Source organism: Siphateles boraxobius, unplaced genomic scaffold (assembly GCF_051911475.1).
Source record: "Siphateles boraxobius isolate OS27281-9 unplaced genomic scaffold, OSU_SipBor_1 18, whole genome shotgun sequence".
NCBI classification, from domain to species: domain Eukaryota; kingdom Metazoa; phylum Chordata; class Actinopteri; order Cypriniformes; family Leuciscidae; genus Siphateles; species Siphateles boraxobius.
Window position 1 is genome coordinate 13,239,174 of NW_027508788.1, and position 23,327 is coordinate 13,262,500.

The following is a 23,327-nucleotide window of genomic DNA, read 5'->3' on the forward strand; positions in this document are numbered from 1 at the left end:
TTATTTCAAGATCAAAGAGCGCAATAGGAGAGAGAGTGTAAGATCATTTAGTCTCACTACTTTTAATGAAGATGATTGTGTCTCAACACACTTCACAACGTCAGGATGCGACGCCGATCTTGCAGTTAATCTGTGGCGGGTCTGTGGTGACTGTGGCGTGTTACTGTAGCCGTCACATATGGCTCCCGGGATCCGGTGGTACACATTCTTGCACGTTTATATATTATTTTACCATTTTGTGAGGAGTAAGTTCACATATGTGACTTCAACAACCACATGCATTACACTTCTGTCTAATCTCAGACCTGCTCCTTTAAATGTCAACTCCAGGGGTTCCAGGTGTGAACGGGCCTTTAGAGGAAAAGGTTCTAAATAGAATCTTTAATGGTTCCGTCAGTCACTTCATACAGTCAAACCAAAAATTATTCAGACACCAGATATAATTTTTGATATTTCTTTACTAGTTGGCGCAGGACACTTTAGTTAATTTATGTAAGTGATGGTGTTTGAATAAATTTTGGTTTGATTGTACGTAGAACCATTCCATCGTGTGATCATGGTATGATCATATTATCATTTTAATTCATTTTTAATTTAAACAAAATGTTATGAATTAAACAGCTTGTAAACATATACATTATAGAGGTACAAATCATGGTAGCCCAAGTACACTGAGGATAATCGGCATTGAACATGTCCTTAAGTCGATAAGAGGAGGAGATGGGGTTAGTGACAGAGAGAGTCTTTCTGGATCTATAAACTGAAAGCAACTACATTTCCAGGCTTAAACGAAGAATTCGATTTCCTACCATTTTTGAATAGTTTAGTTTTTTCTAGTAATAAGTTACACTATGTATTATTTGTTGTATACATCATTTGATTTGTGTATTTCGACCAGTGTAATTTTCATTTCATTGAATACAATTTTGATTTGTGTATTCTGACTTGTATACTTCATTAATATTTATGATTTCGGTTTAATTGTTTATCAACAATTTTGATGATATAATTTTTATTTTTGTAATGTGTTTGATTTAATTTTATATCGTGATTTTTTTTTTTCAAATTTTTTTTTAATACATATTCTTTGAACTTTTCTCTCTTTAGGTTGCCTTGCTTACACAGTGCGACCAGGTGTTTGTAATTTGACTAATTAATTGCTGCTTAAAATGAACTTGAGACTTTATTTGTTACACACCCTGACGAAGGCATGTTAAGCCGCAACGCGTCGGTGTACCTGTCACCAATTTTAATATTTAAGCCATGAATAAATAAAGGCTTTTTAACTTTTTTTCAACATAATTCGAGTGCCTTGGAGTAGCCTACCTTTGTTTTTTGAGCTTGTAAACATACTTTATCAGTAGAATGTTTTAAAATAACCTGTTAAACATGAATTAAGTAAGTCTTCTGCAATCATTTAAGACATTTCTCCTTTGTGTTTTCTTTTTTATTAAGTCAAGAACACTATAGTTCTACATAAAACCCCGTTGAACCTTTTTTTTCTAAGATTGAACTGTGAAATTATATTTGTGCAAAGTCCATATAATTGTGAGTCTGTAAATTAAAGATGCAGCGTGTCTTTCTAGAGGTCATGAATGCGTATCTGTCAGGAAGTGTGTCTTGATGATAAGCCGTTTCTGTTAATCAGCATTTCCTCTCTCAGTGCTTTCGAAATATCATCGCAAATGTGGTTGAATTACGGACATCAAGTGTCTCCTTTACATGCAACTACAAGCTCACATTGACCATGTCTGTCAAGCTCCAAAAGTGCAATTAAATATAATAACAGTAGTGCAAATAACATCTCAGATGAGCAGTGTGAATGAGATTTGAATGATTGGTGGAGAAGCGTGCTGTTTCTGTCAGTGAGAGACACGTCTTCATCCGCTCAGTGAATGTGTGGCTGAATACGTGTTGCCATGGCGATTGTTGTGATGTCATTGTATTTAGCATAATGGGATGGAGGCATTCTGACAGTCAATGATTTAACAACTATCAACTCAAGGACCTTCAGGAGTCGAGAGGAAGGCTTCCCTCCTCCTCTTCAGCCTCGGATAGACACGAGTGCTGCTTCTTGACCATGAAAAACTGATGTTGAAGTTGGATTACTATTCAATATATATATATATATATAACTAAAACTAAAGCTTAAAAATAAAACGCTTTAACTTGACTCGATATTAACTTGATATTATATATTAAAGAAATTCATTTTTCAGGGTTGTTTAAGTTTTTATTTTAGTTTTAATAATAATTTGAATTCACTTATTTTATATTTAATTTTTTTCTATTAATTTTAGTTACATTTTTGGAAATTTCATTATGTACTTTTGTCATTTTGTTAGTTTTTAGTGTTTGTAAATATTGCTATTTAGATGTAATTTGTTTTTATTTCAGTTTTAGTTTTATTTATTTCTAGTTCCTAATTTTAGTGCTTCAACTTAAACTTATTTCAGTTTATTGCCAAGGCAACATTTACGTTTACGTAAAAAATTTCAACTAATATTTATTTTATTTTATTTTATTTCAACATTTTTTTAATGAACAGATGTTTTTGTAATAGTTTTAGTTAATGATGATAACTTTTAGTATCCAAAGCACCATTTGTCATTTTCATTTAATTAAAATGAAGACATATTCAACATATAAATAAGAACTGATATCTCAGTGATGCTAAAATAACACTGAGCAGTATTTTATAAATATGAGCAGTATTTAATAAATAATAAACGCTCATCCGTCAGTAAAGCCGTGACTTTAGGTGATCCTGTGACATCATCATCTTCATCTTCGCACAGATCTGCGTCGCTGTTCAACATGACCAACTGCTGTTTCCCAAAGTAGAAGCTCATGCATTTTTTATTTTTAGAAATATTACATCTCAGAAAGTCCGTTTGATTTATGAGCAGCAATATTTTATGCACATACGTTTCTCAGGCAACTGTGCCCTGATTTCAGACTCATATCTGAGAGATTTCTCAATTAGTTCTGATTGGCTGAAACTGTAGATACAGAATATATGTCTTGATATTTTTCAGCCTTTGGTTATATTTGATATAGATCTCAAGGTTTTTCCAATCAGATGAACTGCCTTTTTTACCAAATAGCTGTTGTAGCCAATTATATGCCAAAAGTAAAGGTATTTCTCACATTGATTTTCATTCAAACAATACAACGGAGATTATTTAATTATATTTAATCATTTTCATTTTTTTATGCACCAATGTAACAATAAACTGCAATATTTACCTACATTATGGCAGGGTATTTTTACAGACAAGCACCAGAAAAAAATGTAAAAAATGATATATATATATACAGGTCCTTCTCAAAAAATTAGCATATTGTGATAAAGTTCATTATTTTCCATAATGTAATGATAAAAATTAAACTTTATTTTAGATTCATTGCACACCAACCGAAATATCGACCAACACCAGCAGCTGACATGGCACCCCAGACCATCACTGACTGTGGGTACTTGACACTGGACTTCAGGCATTTTGGCATTTCCTTCTCCCCAGTCTTCCTCCAGACTCTGGCACCTTGATTTCCGAATGACATGCAAAATTTGCTTTCATCCGAAAAAAGTACTTTGGACCACTGAGCAACAGTCCAGTGCTGCTTCTCTGTAGCCCAGGTCAGGCGCTTCTGCCGCTGTTTCTGGTTCAAAAGTGGCTTGACCTGGGGAATGCGGCACCTGTAGCCCATTTCCTGCACACGCCTGTGCACGGTGGCTCTGGATGTTTCTACTCCAGACTCAGTCCACTGCTTCCGCAGGTCCCCCAAGGTCTGGAATCGGTCCTTCTCCACAATCTTCCTCAGGGTCCGGTCACCTCTTCTCGTTGTGCAGCGTTTTTTGCCACACTTTTTCCTTCCCACAGACTTCCCACTGAGGTGCCTTGATACAGCACTCTGGGAACAGCCTATTTGTTCAGAAATTTCTTTCTGTCTTACGCTCTTGCTTGAGGGTGTCAATGATGGCCTTCTGGACAGCAGTCAGGTCGGCAGTCTTACCCATGATTGCGGTTTTGAGTAATGAAACAGGCTGGGGGTTTTTAAAAGCCTCAGGAATCTTTTGCAGGTGTTTAGAGTTAATTAGTTGATTCAGATGATTAGGTTAATAGCTCGTTTATAGACCCTTTTCATGATATGCTAATTTTTTGAGATAGGAATTTTGGGTTTTCATGAGCTGTATGCCAAAATCATCAGTATTAAAACAATAAAAGACCTGAAATATTTCAGTTGGTGTGCAATGAATCTAAAATATATGAAAGTTTCATTTTTATCATTACATTATGGAAAATAATGAACTTTATCACAATATGCTAATTTGTTGAGAAGGACCTGTGTATATGTAAAACTGGCCAAAAAGTTAATTTATTTATGTTTTTGAAAGATGTCTCTTCTGCTCACTGTGACGATCGGCAGCTGTAGTGCCCTCGAGAGCCACTGGAGGGCACTCTCTCATTGTGTTATGTTTTTCCCCATGGACTCATTATGTTATTATGTTCAGCTGTGTTTCATTATTGGTTATTGAGTTTCTGATTTAAACCTGTGTTTCTCCTCTGTCCTTTGCTAAGTCTTGTTTCACTGTTGTGTACATCTCCGAGCGTTTCCTAGTTCTCCTAGTCTAGTCTGTTCCTGTCTGTGTATTTGACCCATTGCCTGTTTGACTACCCTGTGAATAAACTCACGCTGCGTTTGGATCTAACCTTGTCTGGTTGTTCATGACAGAAGACTTAGCCACACCAGATCCAGCAGCATGTCAGCCTTGTATGCCTCCCAGTCAGCCGCCGTACACCAGGATGAACTGGATCAACTCACCGCGTCGTTGGAGAGGTTGGCCAAGATGGTTCGCGGTCTTCGTGTTTCCCCACCGGGACCATCGCAAAATCAACCCGTCTCCACAGTTGTTGGCCCAGGACCGATCCCGATGTCATGCCAAGCTCTCCCGGTAAAATCCAACAGCGAGGTATTTCGACGAGCTCACACAGCGATTCCGAGCACAGATACGGGTGCTGAGATAATGCAACTTCATCAGGAGGATCGTTCTCTCGAATGGTATGTGGCGGAGTTTTATGAACTTTCTCATCATACGTGTATGAACAACGTTTTTCTAACGAACCTGTTCCGCGGAGGGTTGTCTGAACCGCTTCGCTCATTGATGCCCAACCCAGAGCCTCACAGCACTTTAAGGCGGTATATTAACACGGCTCTTCTACTGAGTGGTTCGGCTCTCACTGTGGGTGAGCTTGCCCCGCTGGTCCCGTCCAGTCCAGCCGAACCAGCACGTCACGTCAGCCCCGCCGAACCCGCGGCCGCGCTTCTCGACTTCTCTTCCGAGCCCGCACTCCACGTCAGCCCTAACGAACCTGAGCTTCACGTGAGCCGTCCCGAGTCAAGTGAACCGAGTCCCGAGTCAAGTGAACCGAGTCCCGAGTCAAGTGAACCGAGTCCCGAGTCAAGTGAACCGAGTCCCGAGTCAAGTGAACCGAGTCCCGAGTCAAGTGAACCGAGTCAAGTGAACCGAGTCAAGTGAACCGAGTCAAGTGAACCGAGTCCCGAGTCAAGTGAACCGAGTCCCGAGTCAAGTGAACCGAGTCCCGAGTCAAGTGAACCGAGTCCCGAGTCAGGTGAACCGAGTCCCGAGTCAGGTGAACCGAGTCCCGAGTCTAGTGAACCGAGTCCCGAGTCTAGTGAACCGAGTCCCGAGTCTAGTGAACCGAGTCTACTGTGTCAAGTGAGTCTACCGAGTCTACTGTGTCAGGCGAGTCAAGAGCCGAGTCAAGCGGCGAGTCAAGCGGCGAGTCAAGCGGCGAGTCAAGCGGCGAGTCAAGCGGCGAGTCAAGCGGCGAGTCAAGCGGCGAGTCAAGCGGCGAGTCAAGCGGCGAGTCAAGAGCCGAGTCAAGCGGCGAGTCAAGAGCCGAGTCAAGCGGCGAGTCAAGAGCCGAGTCAAGCGGCGAGTCAAGCGGCGAGTCAAGAGCCGAGTCAAGAGCCGAGTCAAGAGCCGAGTCAAGCGCCGAGTCAAGAGCCGAGTCAAGCGGCGAGTCAAGAGCCGAGTCAAGAGCCGAGTCAAGCGCCGAGTCAAGCGCCGAGTCAAGCGGCGAGTCAAGCGGCGAGTCAAGCGGCGAGTCAAGCGGCGAGTCAAGCGGCGAGTCAAGCGGCGAGTCAAGAGCCGAGTCAAGAGCCGAGTCAAGCGGCGAGTCAAGCGGCGAGTCAAGAGCCGAGTCAAGCGGCGAGTCAAGAGCCGAGTCAAGCGGCGAGTCAAATGCGTCCAGTGCTGAATCAAACCAAGCGAGTGAATCTAGCCAAGTGAAGGTATCTAGCCCAGTGACTCGCCGTCGCAGGAAGAGGACTCGTTCAGCTCGCCAGGCTCCGGTGAGCGTAACCAGACTCCTCGCCCTGCCGGCCCCGCCTCTGCGCCTCGCCCTGCCTGCGCCCTTTAAGCTCCGGGAGACCTTTCCTAAACCCGTGGATTTCCCCAAGTATTTTTTGGGGGGGGGCCAGGGGTCCGGTGAGGAGACCATGAGGGCTCTGCCGCCATGGTCGTCTGCAGGGGCTTCACCACCCTGGCCTTCGCCTCGTCTTGCTCCGCCCTGGCCTCCGCCTCGTCTTGCTCAGCCCTGGCTGCCTGTTCAGTCAGGTCCACCCACGCTCCACGGCCCAGGCCCGCCTTGTCTATGTCCAGGGTCCGTTCCCCTGCATGGGCCTGGCCCTCCATCCCAGCCCCCGTTGACCTCCCCCCGGAGCTTTTAGGAGCGTCTGGAAGCCGCTCATTAGAGGGGGGGTTATGTGACGATCGGCAGCTGTAGTGCCCTCGAGAGCCACTGGAGGGCACTCTCTCATTGTGTTATGTTTTTCCCCATGGACTCATTATGTTATTATGTTCAGCTGTGTTTCATTATTGGTTATTGAGTTCCTGATTTAAACCTGTGTTTCTCCTCTGTCCTTTGCTAAGTCTTGTTTCACTGTTGTGTACATCTCCGAGCGTTTCCTAGTTCTCCTAGTCTAGTCTGTTCCTGTCTGTGTATTTGACCCATTGCCTGTTTGACTACCCTGTGAATAAACTCACGCTGCGTTTGGATCTAACCTTGTCTGGTTGTTCATGACACTCACCTAGGCTGCATTTATTTGTTCAAACATAAATTAAAAACAGGATTATTGTGAAATATTATTCCAATGTAAATCAGCTGTTTTCTATGTGAATATATAGTAAAGTGTAATTTATTTCTGTGATCAAAGCTGAATTTTCAGCATCATTACTCCAGTCTTCAGTGTCACATGATCAGAAATCAGTCTAATATGCTGATAGTGTGTAACGCATCTTGCAGAATCTGATTGTTTTGCCTGTGTTTGTGAATTCTAGCCTGAACACATGATCCGCAAACAGCAGCATCAGTCTTTATATTTTAAGAGGATTCACACATATTCAGTTAATGCTGTAATGCTTCTTTCTCTCACAGCACAGATCTCTGATGGAAAATAACATTCCTCAGAAACTGTGTAATACGGTGTGCGTGACTCTCCTGTGTTTATCCTCCAGACGCCGCGGAGGTCATGTGAACCAGAGACCGAGACCAGCGTCTGACGAGAGTTTTTATCACTAGATCACCTCGAGAAATATCCGGGACTCTCACTCATGCCCTTCTGAACCCGTATGACTTTCCTTTGTGGAACAGAGATTTCCAGTTTCTGCTAATCTTATTTTTCTTTTATCCTTATTTTAATTTATCCTATAAAGCATCATATGACTTCAGAAGATTTGGGATATAATGCACGAGTCACATGGACAAATGTTACGGTGCCTTTTGTTTTTTTCTGAGCTTAACAGTATCGGTCAATATCCATTTTTTCCTAAGATCCGTTTTTATTTTTTATTCAAATTCTTTGTTTTACGTTTAAATTCATCTGGATTACTTTTCAGTGGTTGCATTACATTTTAATAATCAAAAGTGCTGATGTCAGTTGAATTGATGAAACTTAAACAATTTAATAAAATTCTAACAATAGTGCCTTATAAAATGTTTTTTTTTTAGATTTTTTTTTTTATGATTCAATACAAATTTATTATTAAAATGGTGGTGATTCAATTGTTCTGGGCGGTTTGACCAAAAATGTATATCACTTTTTTTTCAAAATTATGCCGGTTTTCCGGTTTATGACGGTTTTTTTTTTTCATGCATAATCAGGTGTTCAAAGCATTTTCTACTGGTTGAGAGAGGAATTACTGCAGTAAATTGACTTAGGATGGTCTATTTTACTGTCATTAGTGAATATTGTAGAATAGAATAGCGCCCAGTATAACCTAAAATTGTTATTTCTTAATGTTCTAATAACCAGGAAGTAACGTTAATACAACGTTTATATAACGGGAGAATTGTACGTTCTAATGACGTTTGAATGATGTTCTTATAACCAAGAAATAACGTTAATACAACGTCTAAAAAACTTTTTGAATGTTCCTAGAACATTCAGAAATAACGTTAACGTTTTTATAACTTAATGGGAACGTTATGAAAACATTCTTATAACCTAAAATTGTTAGCTGGGGAAGAGGAGAGATTTGCGATTGCACTGAACACGTTTTAAGTGCAGGATTTTCTGAGCGAGCCCAGAGAAAATAGACCTATTTTAACAAGAGCAGCGTGTATCTGAGAGCGCGGCACATTATATTCCGCGCTCGAGCAGAGAGATTCGCGCTCGCGCTTTATATTAATGTACTTTCGCGCTACAATAATGCGCTCCGCATCCGTCGTCCATGTAACGTAAAAGAGCACTGCTGTTTGTTTACCCTCACTCGTTGCTGCTTAGAAGTGCAACATTGTAAAGGGTCCGTCTGAAACAGTGTCGCGTAGCGTAACGTTCGTTCCGAACGTTGTGTAATTAAATACACCGGTATAGCGGTTTATTCAAAATCAAAATCGTGACGAAAATATAAACCGGTTTGAACCGGTTTACCGCCCAGCACTATGATCAAATAAATGCAAACTTTAACTATGTAAAAAAAATCTTTTTTTAATTCAATCAAATTAATTATTTTTCAAACAAAGACCTGCACAACAGTTTACTGTTAAAACTTTAAACTAAAATTAAAACATGGATGAACAATTGTAATACTGTGTGATATTCCTTAAAAACAATGTTTTAATAAGTGTTTTTTAGAAAGAAAAAAATTCTATTATTATTACTTTAGGACTTTCTTCAAGTTAAACTGAACTTTTATTTTGGCGGGTTGTAGTGAACACCTTGGATTCGGTCCATGTTTTCCGTACAAAGTTTCTTTTATCGCTCGCTCGCAGGGTTGCCTGGGTCTGCTGTACTTATTATGTATTCTTGCATGATTGCGGTTCTGCCGAATCCACACAAACTCTCACATACCCCTTTTCCACCAAAAAAGAACGGGTTCGGAACTGGTGCTGGTTCAAAGTTAGTTCGGAGTTGGTTCAACTTGCGAACCTTCTCAGAACCGGTTTGTTTTCCCACTGACTAGAGCGCCCAGCGAACGACGTCGTTACGTCACTGTGTACGTCGCCATACAGAAACGCTAGCAAGTACATTATTTTGGGATTATCTCTAACTTGTGTTCCATGAAGGCTTTAAAAACAATTGAAATAAGTAAGTCTTTTAATCTTTTCCTTTGATATGTAATCATTTCTGATTAGTTATGTACCTCTGTCTTGTGTCTTTTTTTCTTTCCGTTTATTTGTTCTATATTTTGACTGTTTTCTTCTTTGCTTACATAATGTTTTCAATAAAAAAATAAAATTTAAAAAAAGCTAGAAACGCTTGCGCCAACTTCAAGCATAATAATTACAATGGTGGACTACATCGTGTTTCTGCAAATGTTTCTCCTGGCTTTGCGGTCATAAAATATGTTTAGGACACATCTAAACCCGCCTCCAGCCCCGCCGTAAGCATGACACGGTGGTAAAAGAACGGTTCTCTGGTTCTAGTCCAGCAAAGAGTTGGTGCCGCTTTGGAACCAGTTTTCCTGGCCGAGAACCGGTTCTTTGGCTGTCGAAACACAAAGAACCGGTTCGCGAGTAGGCACCGGCTCCGAACCGGCTCTCAAAATGCTTTGGTGGAAAAGGGGTAACAGTTATTAAGTTCACAGGACTGAAAATGCCCTCTGAGACTCCTTCATCTCATTACCCAGAATCCCTCAGCTGTAGAGACAGGCCTGTGATCTGCAGACAGTGAATGTGGAGCAGTGCATTAACACACGCCTCACTGCATCACTGTACTGAATTAACCTAGTTCACATGTACATCTACTGCACCAATCAGTCCGAGTCAATAAATCAGGTTTTTTTTTTTTTAAAGCGAAAGTTCACCCAGAAATTATTATTTGATCATTTACTTGCCCTTGTGCCATTCCAAACATGTAAGAAGATTTTTCTGTGCATACGGTCCAATGTTGTTTGGTTCCCAAAACATGTGTTCGGGTGAACTATCCTTTTAGCATATGTTCATTAGACAGGACGGTTTACATAAGAAGGCTATTGCAATCTATTAAATCCACTGTTAAATGGATGTTTGAGTTGATGTAGGCTGTTTTTCAATCGACTTCTTTCTAAAACGCTCAGTTGTGTGTGTTTAGCTGTATTTAGGGCCCTAACATTGTCTCCGGAAGTAAGCTGAATCTGACCAAACCTCCCTTTGGTGATGTTCTCAAATATATGAATAATTCATAAATAAAATAAATGATGTTTAAGATTGATTTAGATCGGGTTTATTTTAATTCCCTGCATTTTACATCTGAGAACCGCGGTACGTTGACATCATCAGATGCTAGTTTACTTTCTTCTTGAAGTGTTATTGAACTATTTGTCCCTTTGTATTTACCACGAATACTTTTCACACACAAACGTCTTTTTACTAGTAATTGTCTGCCGCAGATGCAAGAAATGCAGAGAATGTGATCAGTTTGTTATTTAGAGTTGAGCAGCTATTAGAAATACACCAGGTGTCACGCAAAAATTACTTATTCACTTTCATGAGTTATTATGAATTGCATAAACAGTTATGAGCCCTGTCGACAAGGACGAGTTACATAAGAAGGCTATTGCAATCTATTTCACATACGGTACTTTTCAAGTTAAATCCATTATTAAATGGATGTTTGAGTTGATGTAGGCTGTTTTTCAATCGACTTCTTTCTAAAACTCTCTTGCACGTAATTTTTTGAACACTTGTGTGTGTTTAGCTGTATTTAGGGCCATAAAATTGTCTCCGGAAGTAAGCTGAATCTGACAAGACCTCCCTTTGGTGATGTTCTCAAATATATAAATTATTCATAAGTAAAATTAATTATGTTAAATACACCAGGTGTCACGCAAAAATGCTATCTAAGCATCATCAACAGTGGTTCACTTTCATGAGTTATTATGAATTGCATATACAGTTATGAGCCCTAAGGACTTTTAAAGGACGTTTCTTGTATGTCACTTTTCACAGCACACATCGTTTCAAAGCAGCTTTACAGAAAATCATGATGTTATTGTTTATAATATCTTAATATCTTCATGCCTTATAGTCGCATTTAGCAGATTAGAGCTGGGCGATAATATAGTCACATTTTGCAACAATATAAACAATCAGGTAGTTGAGATTTGCTATTGTAACATTGCTGGGAGTGGGAGCGATCCATGTAAACAAACACAACGAAAGGCAGAAACAAACGCACATGTAACACCCATCAAGGACAACAGCAAACAAAGAACATGGGAAGCAAATGGGGTTTAAATACACAAGATAACAAGGGCTGAAACAAGGAACAGGTGAGAGCGATTAGTAGCTATGGAAATAAATGAGGGTGAATGATGCGTATATAGTATAGTGAAATAGTAGGTGGAAAACAGTATTTGACTAAAGAAGTATGTCTGAAAGTATCCTGATGACCTACAAATCCAGTGAGATTCTGAACTGTGCATATGATGGACACTTTACTATCCCATAAGGCCACGGGAGAAGATTTATGAATGACAGTGAAGTGACACTGATAGGTCACATGATGATAATGACAACATGGAGAATGTAGTACGTCCTGATTACATTCATACTATTTTTAGCGGTCATGGAGTAATTACTTAGAGTATGTGATTTGGGACACAGCCAAAGAAACAAGGCAAACACAGGAAGTAAAACACAGGAACTATGTGAACAGGAACGGCTTATCAAAATAAGAGAGGTCCTAAGACACAAAACAGGGAAACACAAAATGAGAATCGTTCATAACAGCTATATAGTATATATCGCCCTACGCAAGTATACTGTATGAATGTGGATGAAGTTGGATATAATATCCAACTTTATATATAGAGCTGTACGATAGGCCTAATACAGTCCTAATAAAGTTTAAATTTTTGCAATGAAATAAACAATAACGCAGCCAAGATTTGCTACAGTATATAGGCTACAAGAAAGGAAATCTGGTGTGCATCTGGAGGAAAAACAGATTTTAATTCAATTCAAAGGCTCAGTCCAAGTCGTTAGTCCGTTTTTTGTGATTAGCTGTATAACCAATGGAGGTTTATGGTGTGTCCTCATGTAGATAAATGTGTGTAAATGTAAGCATTTAAAGTCTCCCAGCGGTGAAAATCCAGCTTTTAATGTTGTTTGTGTCTATGTGGTGTTTTTAATATGCTTTAAGACAAACCATGTGTAAATTCATAAGTCGACAGCATTGCTGAGTATTTTCTCCTTAAAACTGCAGTGAACCAAAGAAATCGCTGGTGTTTCTGACGTCAAAAACTACCTTGAAACCAATCAGATCAACGTGTGATCGTCAACGAGTGGATCTCTGAGCTGAGTGAGTGAGTGAGTGAGTGAGTGGAGGCGGGGCTCATTTGCATATTCATATAACCGTGCATACTAAATGAGGCAAGGGTTACGTTCAAGCTATTTAAAGGCATTAAGATTTTTTTTTCAAGGAAACAACTTTTAAATACGTAATTTTGGCGATCAACAATGAGTTTTAAGGGATAAAATGATTGACTACAGGAGGACTTTAAGCATTTCTGCAGCTGTAAGTGTAGAGCAACACTGAAAACACTGGTTTTGATTCCCAGGGAATGCATGAACTGATGAAATTTGTAACTTTAATCACTTTGGGTGAAAGCGTAGATAAATGCAAACGTGTGTCACTGTGATTAAAATGTCAGATTGGTGGAACGCAGATCTGTTCTGTTGATTTATTGGTGTTCTGTCACATGGCCGTCAGTCTTCCCCTGTGTGTGTGTGTGTGTGTGTGTGTGTGTGTGGTCCTGCCCCAGGCCTTCAGTAGTAACAGTCCAAGCGTTCTCCTCCAGAGCGCAGAGAAAGCCGCAGTGATCTCGAGGCGAGCAGGACTGGTGTGCTGGTGCTTTTCTGTGACCAAACGCTCCAGCCGATCAGGAACTTTCCCCCGCTGAGAACAAGAGGAAAACACGAGGGTGAGATCTAAATTTAAAGCAGTGTTTTAGAGCTCAGCTGTGATGGTTTTCATGGAGGTGAAGTTGTTGAACTGGCTTGTTATGGGATGCTTATAAAGTAATTGATGAGAGCACTTACAGTTAAACACTTGACGGGATTGTGCTGATAGTTCTTTTCCATTTGATATGACCAACATTTTTTTCAAGTGTAGATTAAAGTTGACATATACTAGAGAAATGTGTCTATTGCATCTATTTTCCTTTAAACTGCACAGAGGTTTTGGCAGGTTTATCTCTTTTCAGAGTTTAGTAAAAAAAAAAAAAAAAAAATTCTCTGCATTTCCCCATTTTACAACAGAAGACAAAAATATAACCGTCACAGAAAGCATTGCTTTTTGTAAAGAACACACCCAATTTCTGTTTTAAAAATATAGAGATAACTCAAATCTCATTCAAGCCCTGTATGTTCAAATATGCTACATGAAGATGTGTGATATGTTGGAGATCACTGATATTAAACGTTGTTGGTTGTTTTAGAGCTTCGGTGGTAGGAATAATTATCAGTCAACAAATTAAATGTGTATTCAATGATTTTATTAGACTCAAAATATATAATTTGTTCTTTTATGTGACTGTGTGTAGCATGAAAACCCTTGTATCCTCTTGTTAGCTTTTGTTTGGCTTCTCGTTTTGTGTTTGTCAGTGTAAGAAAGAGAGTCATTTTGGTTCATTTTAGTATAGATTGGTTAACCTTCATATTATATTGGCATCGTTTGTATAAACGTGTCCAATGATGCTCATTTTAGTGGAAATATACGTTTTTTAGTTGAAGTTCACATGAAAATAATCCGATTTTGCTGAAGATGATGAGAGGGACAGAATTACACAAGTCATACTGTAAATGATCAGAATCTTTACAGTGTTGAAACTCTCTTTACCTTCCTCAATAAGTCTCTGTTACACACAGTGTTTCTTTTGTATTTTCCCCCTCCAAACCTCTGAGCATGTGATTGCTGATGCTCACGGCTGTTGTCGTCTTCACTGTTAGTCAAGGGATCCGTTTTTTGGTATATCTGTGAGTGTGTCAGTGATTTAAAGCAACAGTTCATCCAAAAAATGTAAATTTTGTTCCAAAGCCTGTATGACTTACTTTCTTCTGTGGAACATAAGATGTTTATCAGAATGATAATGACAACATGGCGGATGTAGTACGTCTGAATATTATTCATACTACACTAGAGCTGCACTATTCTGGTTAAATCGAGAATCACGATTCTTAGAACATGATTCTGTCAAGATTAACTAAACAAAATAACATGTAATTTACCACAGGGTTCTGACAAAATGATAATTGCTTAATTAATCTGAATAAATGATCAAAACATCTGTTTGAGTGAATGATTAAATGCTTCACTCATAAAGTCTTTACTTGTTTCATTACTGGATGAATCAGCGTTTTGAACGAATCTCTTGAATGAATGATTCAATGACAAATACATTTTTTAAGTCACTTGAAAATTTTGAAAGTTTTTACTCTAGTAAATGATAATTCACAAATAATTACAAAGAAACAAGCAAGTTAAACATTGTGTTAAACAAGAATATTTGAGGTAGAAAGACTGAAATAGTATTTTATTAAAAAAAAATTTTTTGTTGCTCATCCTCGTTCACTTTAAATGCCTGAAAAGAGCAATCTGGAAAATTCTGCAATTTCTGCAGAATGATGATTGAATTAATATTTTTGGATATACTGTGCCTTTAATCTTCGGTCCTGATAGTCACTTGGACTATGTGAGCACATCCGTTAAAGATCTGTTAGTGTGGTTTATTTCATCACTGTTTCTTGTGTACTTCTCTTTAACAGTGTTTCATGCTTAATATTATTCACTTGTAAATGGTGCAATTATTGATGTTGGGAAATCGAGGTCATGTTTTCCCACAGGCCTTTTCCTCTCAATCCCTATTAGACTCTCTGACTCTGTTGGGTTTCTCAACTCTTCTCTAGAGCATATTTTGTAAAGCGTTTAGTGTTGCCGCCGCTTTTTAGTGTAACATTCCACACATTTAATGCCTGTAATGTGATTTATTTCAGAAGGAAATCATGTACAGGATGGGAAGTGATGATGAGGCATGATTCAGCCTCTATTATGACATCATCTCTTCCTCTGATCCAATCAGAGAGCAGTGTTCCTGGCACGACATGACTATCCCGTCTCTGTCTATTAAGACTTGATTCCTCTGATGAACAAAGGATTAGGAGTTTGGAAACATGTGCTTGCTTAAATATTACACTTCAGCAAGACTAATGTAGACACCAGAATATCACAGAGACTTAGCAACACCCTAGCAACTGCATAGCAACTCAAAATGTCTTTTGCATGTTCAAACAGAACTCTAGTTTAATCAATCGTCTTGTGCAATGTCCCCGTACGCTGCGTCTAATTGTCTAAATGTCACAGTTTGTCTGATCAAATGTCATGCATTAGACTTGCTTTAACCCTGTAAGGCCTGATGCATGAAAATAATACATGCAGTAAAATCAAATATGGAATTGACTATCATATTTGAGCTTTTATGGCTCATACAGTATGATATTGTGAGAAGATGGAGGAAGAAAACAGCTCCGCTTTATTCACAGGCCCAAACTGAGCAAAAATATGCAAGATGCTGATATTTATATGGACAAAAGGTAAGATGAAATTGTTGCTTGTAATATAAATCTTTATAACATGCATATAAATATCAGTCGTCACTGTATATCTGCCAATAATATTCGGATGCTTGGGATGTAAATCAACAGTATGTAACAGATTACTTGCATAAAATGCATGTAAATATCAATATCTGCCAATAATATGATTTAGTAAGATGATATTTAAATGCTTAGTTTTATGATCAAAGCTCTGTAGTTTTAACACGCATAATGCTATGAAATATAATGATGATTGAGAGATGAACAAATAAACCTTCCTCAAAAGCCTCATAATCATATTTGATACTCATGATTTTTCTATAAAAAAAATGGATAATCAAGCACATGTAAATCTCAGTCCAGTAAGTGTTCTTCTTGAAATACTACTAAGAAAATAAAAGTGAATCTTGCGTTCACTTTATAAAATCACTTTAACTGTAAGTAAAATCACGTGAAGCACAACCTGAAACTGGAAGTTTGTACAATTAAACAAAGCCTTTTACTTGCTAAAAAGTCTAAACTATGAGTCTGATGACAGCAGGACTGACGTAGATCGTGTGCAACAGGTTTTAATCATGTTGATCATTTAGAGGCTTCAGTCAATATACATCACAATTTTCCTGCACATCTGCCTAAATAACACACGTAATCAGTTAATGAACGAGAGACTTTGTTTCCTCCTGAACAATACTAATGAAAGACGCCCCAATACAATCGAGTTACGTTTGACTGGAGCTGATCTGTGTAAAGTGCACGTTCTGCTAAATCTTTTCAGCGTCTGTTTAAAGGTCAAAGGTCACTCGTGCTCTTTGTTCTGTTTGAGTTAATCTGCTTTGACCTCTCATTCAGATGAAGCTACTTTTCCTATTAACCAGGTGTCTTTGACCTAAACCATTGATCTGTTATGTTTTTAACATTGTTAAACTTTTCTTTTCATAGATAAATACTTTTAAAACAGTGCTGATGTGATTTTGACCCAGTGGAAGATGGAGGTGACGGGGACACATTAGTAAAGGCCCGTTCACACCGAGGATGACACATATAAAGATAACGGTAAAGATATAGCTCTAAAAATCATTCTCAATATTAAACGGTCACCGCCCTTTTTAAGAATAGACATGAAAATTCTTAATTTAGTCAAAAAGCACTTGCATGCTGTAACTAAAGAATGCTTTCGAATATAGACTTTAGTTTTTTCTTGTTTTAAAGAAGACACTCAGCAGATTATTGCTAAACTGAAAGCAAAAAATTAAACTATGAAAAAGTGATGGAAGTTTCTGTTTCCATTAAAAATATAAAGCAAACTATTTCACCAGTCCAAAAGACTGAAAAAAACTTTCCCTGAAATGTTTTAGAATAAATAAATCAAAATAGTATAAAATACAAGGCAGGGATAGGCTACAAAATTATTTTTAGCAATGTAATGGTACATTCGTATCTCATATTTTCCTAATATCTTATACTGTTTAACATGGTATTACGTGGATGAATATGCATACACGAATGATATGCAGATTTAATTTCATTTATTATACAGGAAAGGTTAAAAGTAACATTAAAGGGACATTGTGTAGGAATTTCTCCCATCTAGCGGTGAAATTGTATTTTGCATTCAAACGAATTGTGCTCTCCAGCGCATCGCTTTTTCAAATGCGTGTTGCATCTACGGTAGCTGTTATGTACCAAAAAGCTATGACAGGATGTCTTCTTCGAGTTTTCCTTCGCGTGAACAGGTTTGTTATTTCAAACAAACTGCAACTTGAAACATCGAACAAACGAATGTTACAGTATGAATAATAACACTTTTAAACTTGCCGGGCCGTGAAGCGCCGCTCTCTGCTCTGCTCCTCCGTTTCTGCTGCTTTCAGTCTCGTGACGCTGGCTCTGAACGAAAACGCCTTGTGGAAACGCGTTGGCCTAGTACTTTTTGACCCTCTCTGCTATTATAGTTTTTCAAGATGGCGGAACGACATGGAAGCCTCCATGGACCTACCCGTCACATGTATATAAAGATAATCAATTCTTCGTTTACGAGGATAAGTCAGATAATTGGCAGAGGTATTTGTTCACCATTGCGGACATATTTATGAATAAAAATATTGATTTTAGATAATAAAATACCTAAAAAACTACACATAGTCCCTTTAAGGAAGAATTTAAACGGGCCTGACTCAGTTTAAAAACTGGTTTCCAGCAGGTTCCTGTTCTGCAGAACATAAAACACAATTTACAGCACATGAAGTCAGAAACACTAGATGGGCTGGACAGATACAAACGGCTAAAAACAACAGTATAAACAGAGCAAACAAGACTCGGACAATAAATAAACAATCAGTGAGTACAAGTGTAACTGTTTAGAAGAAACCGTTTGTATGCCTTTTTGAAGTATGTGATGGATGGTATTTTTATGATGATATGATGGGGAATATCATACCAAATTTTGGTGTATGTATTAAAAAGGGATTTATGACCATAGTTGTTTTTGTATGGAGGAACTGGAATAAGTTCCTGTGAAACTGACCGATATTGTGTATCGGAAGAAGTGCAGCAAGTGTTGGTGAAGTGCTATTTTGAATCTGAATATAAAATGTAATAGCGTGACTGTTTATATAATTCTGGAAAGTTTGAGCGTGTGAGGGCAATGCAATGGTGGGACCATTTTGGAAGATTACTGTGGATCTTGAGAGCTTGATTGTATAATCGTGCTATTCAGGGACGTGCAGTCAGGGTAGGCAGTGCCTCACCAAAGGAAATGTTGACATTACATTTATTAATTCCAAGAGCTTTATTAATTCACCACATTATTAATTGCATTTATTTTATTCCAAATATTAATTTTTGTAACACAATTTTTCAGGAATACACATATAATATACTCCTTTTGCCATTGTTTGCTCCTAAAAATCATTGTTTCATGCAGAAAATTCAAGGCCATGGCGATTGAGGCAGAGGTTAGCAGTGCGTCTTTGATCCATAGAACGTAGTTTTGAGATTTGCGCATGCGCAGTCAGTTCTCGTGCTGTCTTGAATTATCAACATTGAGGCAGAGACCGAGCGTGCTTCATGTCACGTGATCCACTCGCTCTCACTCACTCCGCGCTTCAAGCTACTTAGCATCTAGCGGCGCCTAGCGTTAGAAGCGTTCTATGAAGAAAAAGAGCTGTGGTCGCTAAAGGGATAGTCCATGCGTCTATCCCTCTGGACAAAGATGTCAATTACTTTCTTGTAAAAGTCCTCTTTGTTGGGTGTATTTCTCAATTTCATGAGTCTCTCCTTTTCAATGGAAATAAGAGCCAAGGAGGAAAGTCTGTTCTGCTCAATTCACGTCAGAGGCGCCCGCGCCATTGGATGTGCAGTTGCCGCAGCTCAGCCTATGAGCGAGCCATACGCTCGCTGTGCTAACATCAGCTGTGCAGCTGCAAATGCGTTTTATAGGCTTCAGTAAATCGAGGAAAAGGAGTTTCGTCTACAAATAAAAGTAAGCACCCCCTTTAAAGCGTAATTATTCATTTATTTATTATTTTTAAAACCCTTATATTGGCTTGTGTTTGTTGTCTGATGGTGGGCTAACAGTTATAGGCCTGCTGTGCGCTGACACCAAAATGTTCTCTCTTCCATACCCTGGTGCGCCGTCACCTCTGCCATATTTGTACTGTAGGTCTATCTGTGCGATTATGGTGCATTTCGTAAGGGTTAAATGCTGTTTTGTAGTTCTCTTTTTTTAATCCTGGTGTGCAGTCGCCAGACGCTCATTGCGTGTCGGTGTGTGCGCCTAGCGCAGTTTGTAGGAGCGAATTTAAGCTGTTTTTGTACTGTAAAGCTGTACTGCTGACACAATGTTTTCTGACTGTAGCCTATTCAAATCCTGGTGCGCCGTCACCAGAGTGACCAGACCAATAGTGTGTGTGTGGCTGTCTGTGCGCGTTTGCGCATTTTGAAGGAATGACTAGGCTGCTTGTCGGTTCGCTGACAACGCGCCGCCTCCCTCTCTTACTGTGTCCCGCACAAAACATTTGTTTGTTGTATAAGTCATAAGATAGATGTGTCCATTCATTTGATTATTAGATTTGATTGTGCATTAGCCTCACATATGACTGACTTTGCTGTATGCAGGCAGCGATGTGATGATGCCTGATATGAACTTGGGTTGCTACATTAACTGAATGAATATATGAACATATATGCCACATTGATAGGTCACAGCCTACCCATGACAAGATTTCACCGCACGTTACTGGTGCTATTGGTTCAGAAATATCCTCAATGGTAAGAGACCAGATTGGAAGACAGTAGGACATTGTTGACAACACGACTGCATGTAGATAAGTTTCAGAAACTGAAAAGAAAACATGAGGATATGCATAGTAAAACTAGGCATTGTAAGCTCCATATATGGTTACTTCGGGGAGGAAACGACTGAGATTTAAAAAGGGAATTTAGCGCAGGTTCTTGCGTATGCACGGTTTTATAATTCTCAATATTTTTTGCCACACGCCATTTTTGACTTTCATGCGCACACATTTAGTAAGATCTACGTTTTATAAATGAGACCCTTGGATCTTACTTGTTTATTCTACGTACATTTATTGTGACGTTACAAGTAGTTCTTATGTTCATTAAAATTACTTGTTTGTATGTTTTTTTTGGCCCCTTGGTAAATGTAGAGGTTGTTTTGTGGATTTGTGAGCCGGAGAGCTCATGGGAGCTTGTTTAAAGCGTCTCTGACCCGGTTTGGTCCTGTGTAACATCGACCTCTGAGGGCGTTTCACAGCGCAGGTAACCTTTCCACAGCTTAGCACTGATACAGATGTCGCACAGAGACCCTACTGAGGGTGTGTGTGTGTGTGTGTGTATAGGCCTCAGGACAGACAGAGACAAGTCTTGTTGAATCTACGTCAGTCTGGTTTCACTGTGCATGTGTGTTTAATCTAATGAACGCATGTTCAGTGTGTTCGCAGCCCAAAATACAAATAAAAATGTTTGCATGTTTGTTTTTTTTGGTTTACAATCATATTTGAGCTTTTATGGCTCATATTTAGCGAGAGCTCAAACTTGAAGAGGGAGAAACGGATACATTTTATTTAGACGCCCAAACAAACCGAGCAAAAATATGCAATGTGGTGCAGAAGCTGATATTTATATGGTTAAAGAGATGAAATTCGGATGCTTGGGATGTAAATCAACAGTATGTAACCGATTACTTGCATAAAACGCATGTAAATATCAATATCTGCCAATAATATGATTTAGTAAGATGATATTTAACGTTTAGTTTTATGATCAAAGCTCTGTAGTTTTAAAACATATAATGCAATATAATACAATGATGATTGAGAGATGAGCAAATAAACCTTCCTCAAAAGCCTCATGATCATATTTGATACTTGTGATTTTTCTAACAAATGGTGTATGAATACTGAAGTAAATCTCAGTTGCTATGGTGCGATTTCCCCTCCATGCAAACGTTCATGACCTTTAACTGAAATCAATATCAGATTCTGTCTTGTGTTGTAAATCCCTGAACAACAGACTTCAGTTTGTCCGTCAGCACTGTTTAACGTACACACACAGGATTGAGTTTCACCTCAGATTGTGTTCCTGACTAGCCTGACGTCGTCATACTCAGATTCTAGTCAGAATGTGAGTCTGATACTGCTCCTTTGGGCTGCGATTATGGTGCGTTTCTCATCCGAACCAGGAAAAAAAATGCCTCTGCAATGCCATTGGATAGACCGAATCCCGTAGGAAGGACGGCAAAACATCTTTCCGATCGACAAATGCCTTGATCGCGGTTCTCTGTTCCTCTTTTAAAATGCATGCGCTGTCTACATCTTCTATAACAGACACGATGGCTGAATCTACACAAATTCTCCAGCGGCAGCCATTCTTTGTTGTAGACGAATTCAACCCAAGCGCTCTTTGGTGACGTGGATGGTTACGTTACCGTTGCTCACCTGTCCATCATCGTATAAAGCCCGCCCTGACAATTTGATTGGTCTGAACTATTTTTTGTTCAGGCATAATAGAGAGCCTAAGTCCCTCCCCTTTCGGTGGACCATGGGACCTTATTTCGGAAAAATGCTGTATGGTAGTCAACGGCGAGAGACAAATATTTGGATCTCGTTTGAATTGTGCCCTGAATTACACATATGATGTCATACCTTTTCTCTCAGTGAATGAAGCTAACTTTACTGAAGCTAACGTCTGTCATTTTTTCTATAGTCTAACGTTATAATCATAACGTTACGCCGTCATGTCTGTGTGTTTTGTACCAGACTGCACACACACGAGCTTGGTGACGTACATTGAGCGAGATGAGAGATGTAGTTCATTGAGCGATTTTCACATAAAACTAAATGTTACTTTTCTGTTTTATGACAAACTGCGACTTTCTTGACTTTCATAATTATCTTTTAAATTGACGAACATCATACGTGTAATTCAGGGCACAGTTCAGACGGAATAAAAAGATAAGTTGTCTCTCGCCATTGACTACCATACACATTTTTTCCGAAACAAGGTCCCATGAGCCGGAAGCGCAGGGGAGGGACTTAGGCTCTCGATAGAGTGCCGAAGTTATGAAGTCACTTTGTAGGCCAAAACGCAGAAGTGAGTTAGCATTTTAGCACTTCCGGTTCCCTCACCCTAAAGTCTATGGGTTTTTGCTAAATCGCCTGAAATAAGGTCTGTGGTTAACTGTTACAACCCTGGCTCTAGGGATGCAACATTAAGGACACAAAGACAGAAGTCTGCCAATTAAACAAAGTTTATTTGATATAAAATAGAAAAAGGGAACTGTAGAAGCAAAACACAGCTACTGCTCTGCCGGCTGCAAGATGAGAGAGAGAGCAAGAGCATCCGTCTTAGATTTAAGTAGCTCCCGTCAGGTGACACCAATTAACCGGTTGATTGCAGGTGATCAACCAGGGAAACTGCAATGACATACAGATTAGAACACTCACAAATAACATCAGCAAAGCCTCTAAATATTTTCACGTTTTGATCTATGACATAAAACACACCAGTTATAACCTGCTTGTAGTTTTTTAAACTTTATATAGGCTTCAAAATGTATACATTTTGGATTGACTTGTAAAGATTATCTTGATTGACGAAACGTGTAAGGGTCACAACTCTTTGTTGAACACAGATCTTATTTTTGGCGATTTTCCAAAAGTCTATGGGGAAAATGCATTGCTTTCCGATCGAGGGAACCCATGC

The 23,327-nt window shown here is 39.1% G+C and overlaps 1 protein-coding gene across 2 annotated transcripts in view; it reads left to right on the forward strand.

Moving 5' to 3' along the window:
* rab27b (RAB27B, member RAS oncogene family) overlaps positions 1 to 23,327 on the forward strand; it is a 59,517-nt gene that overhangs the window by 14,548 nt on the left and 21,642 nt on the right. The window contains exon 2 of one of the 2 annotated variants that reach the window (XM_077233509.1): positions 13,313 to 13,435. The exons of the other annotated variant lie outside the window; for it this stretch is intronic. The gene's annotated coding sequence lies outside the window, so the exon portion shown is untranslated. The remainder of the gene's footprint in view (positions 1 to 13,312; positions 13,436 to 23,327) is intronic. 2 annotated transcript variants of the gene reach the window in all.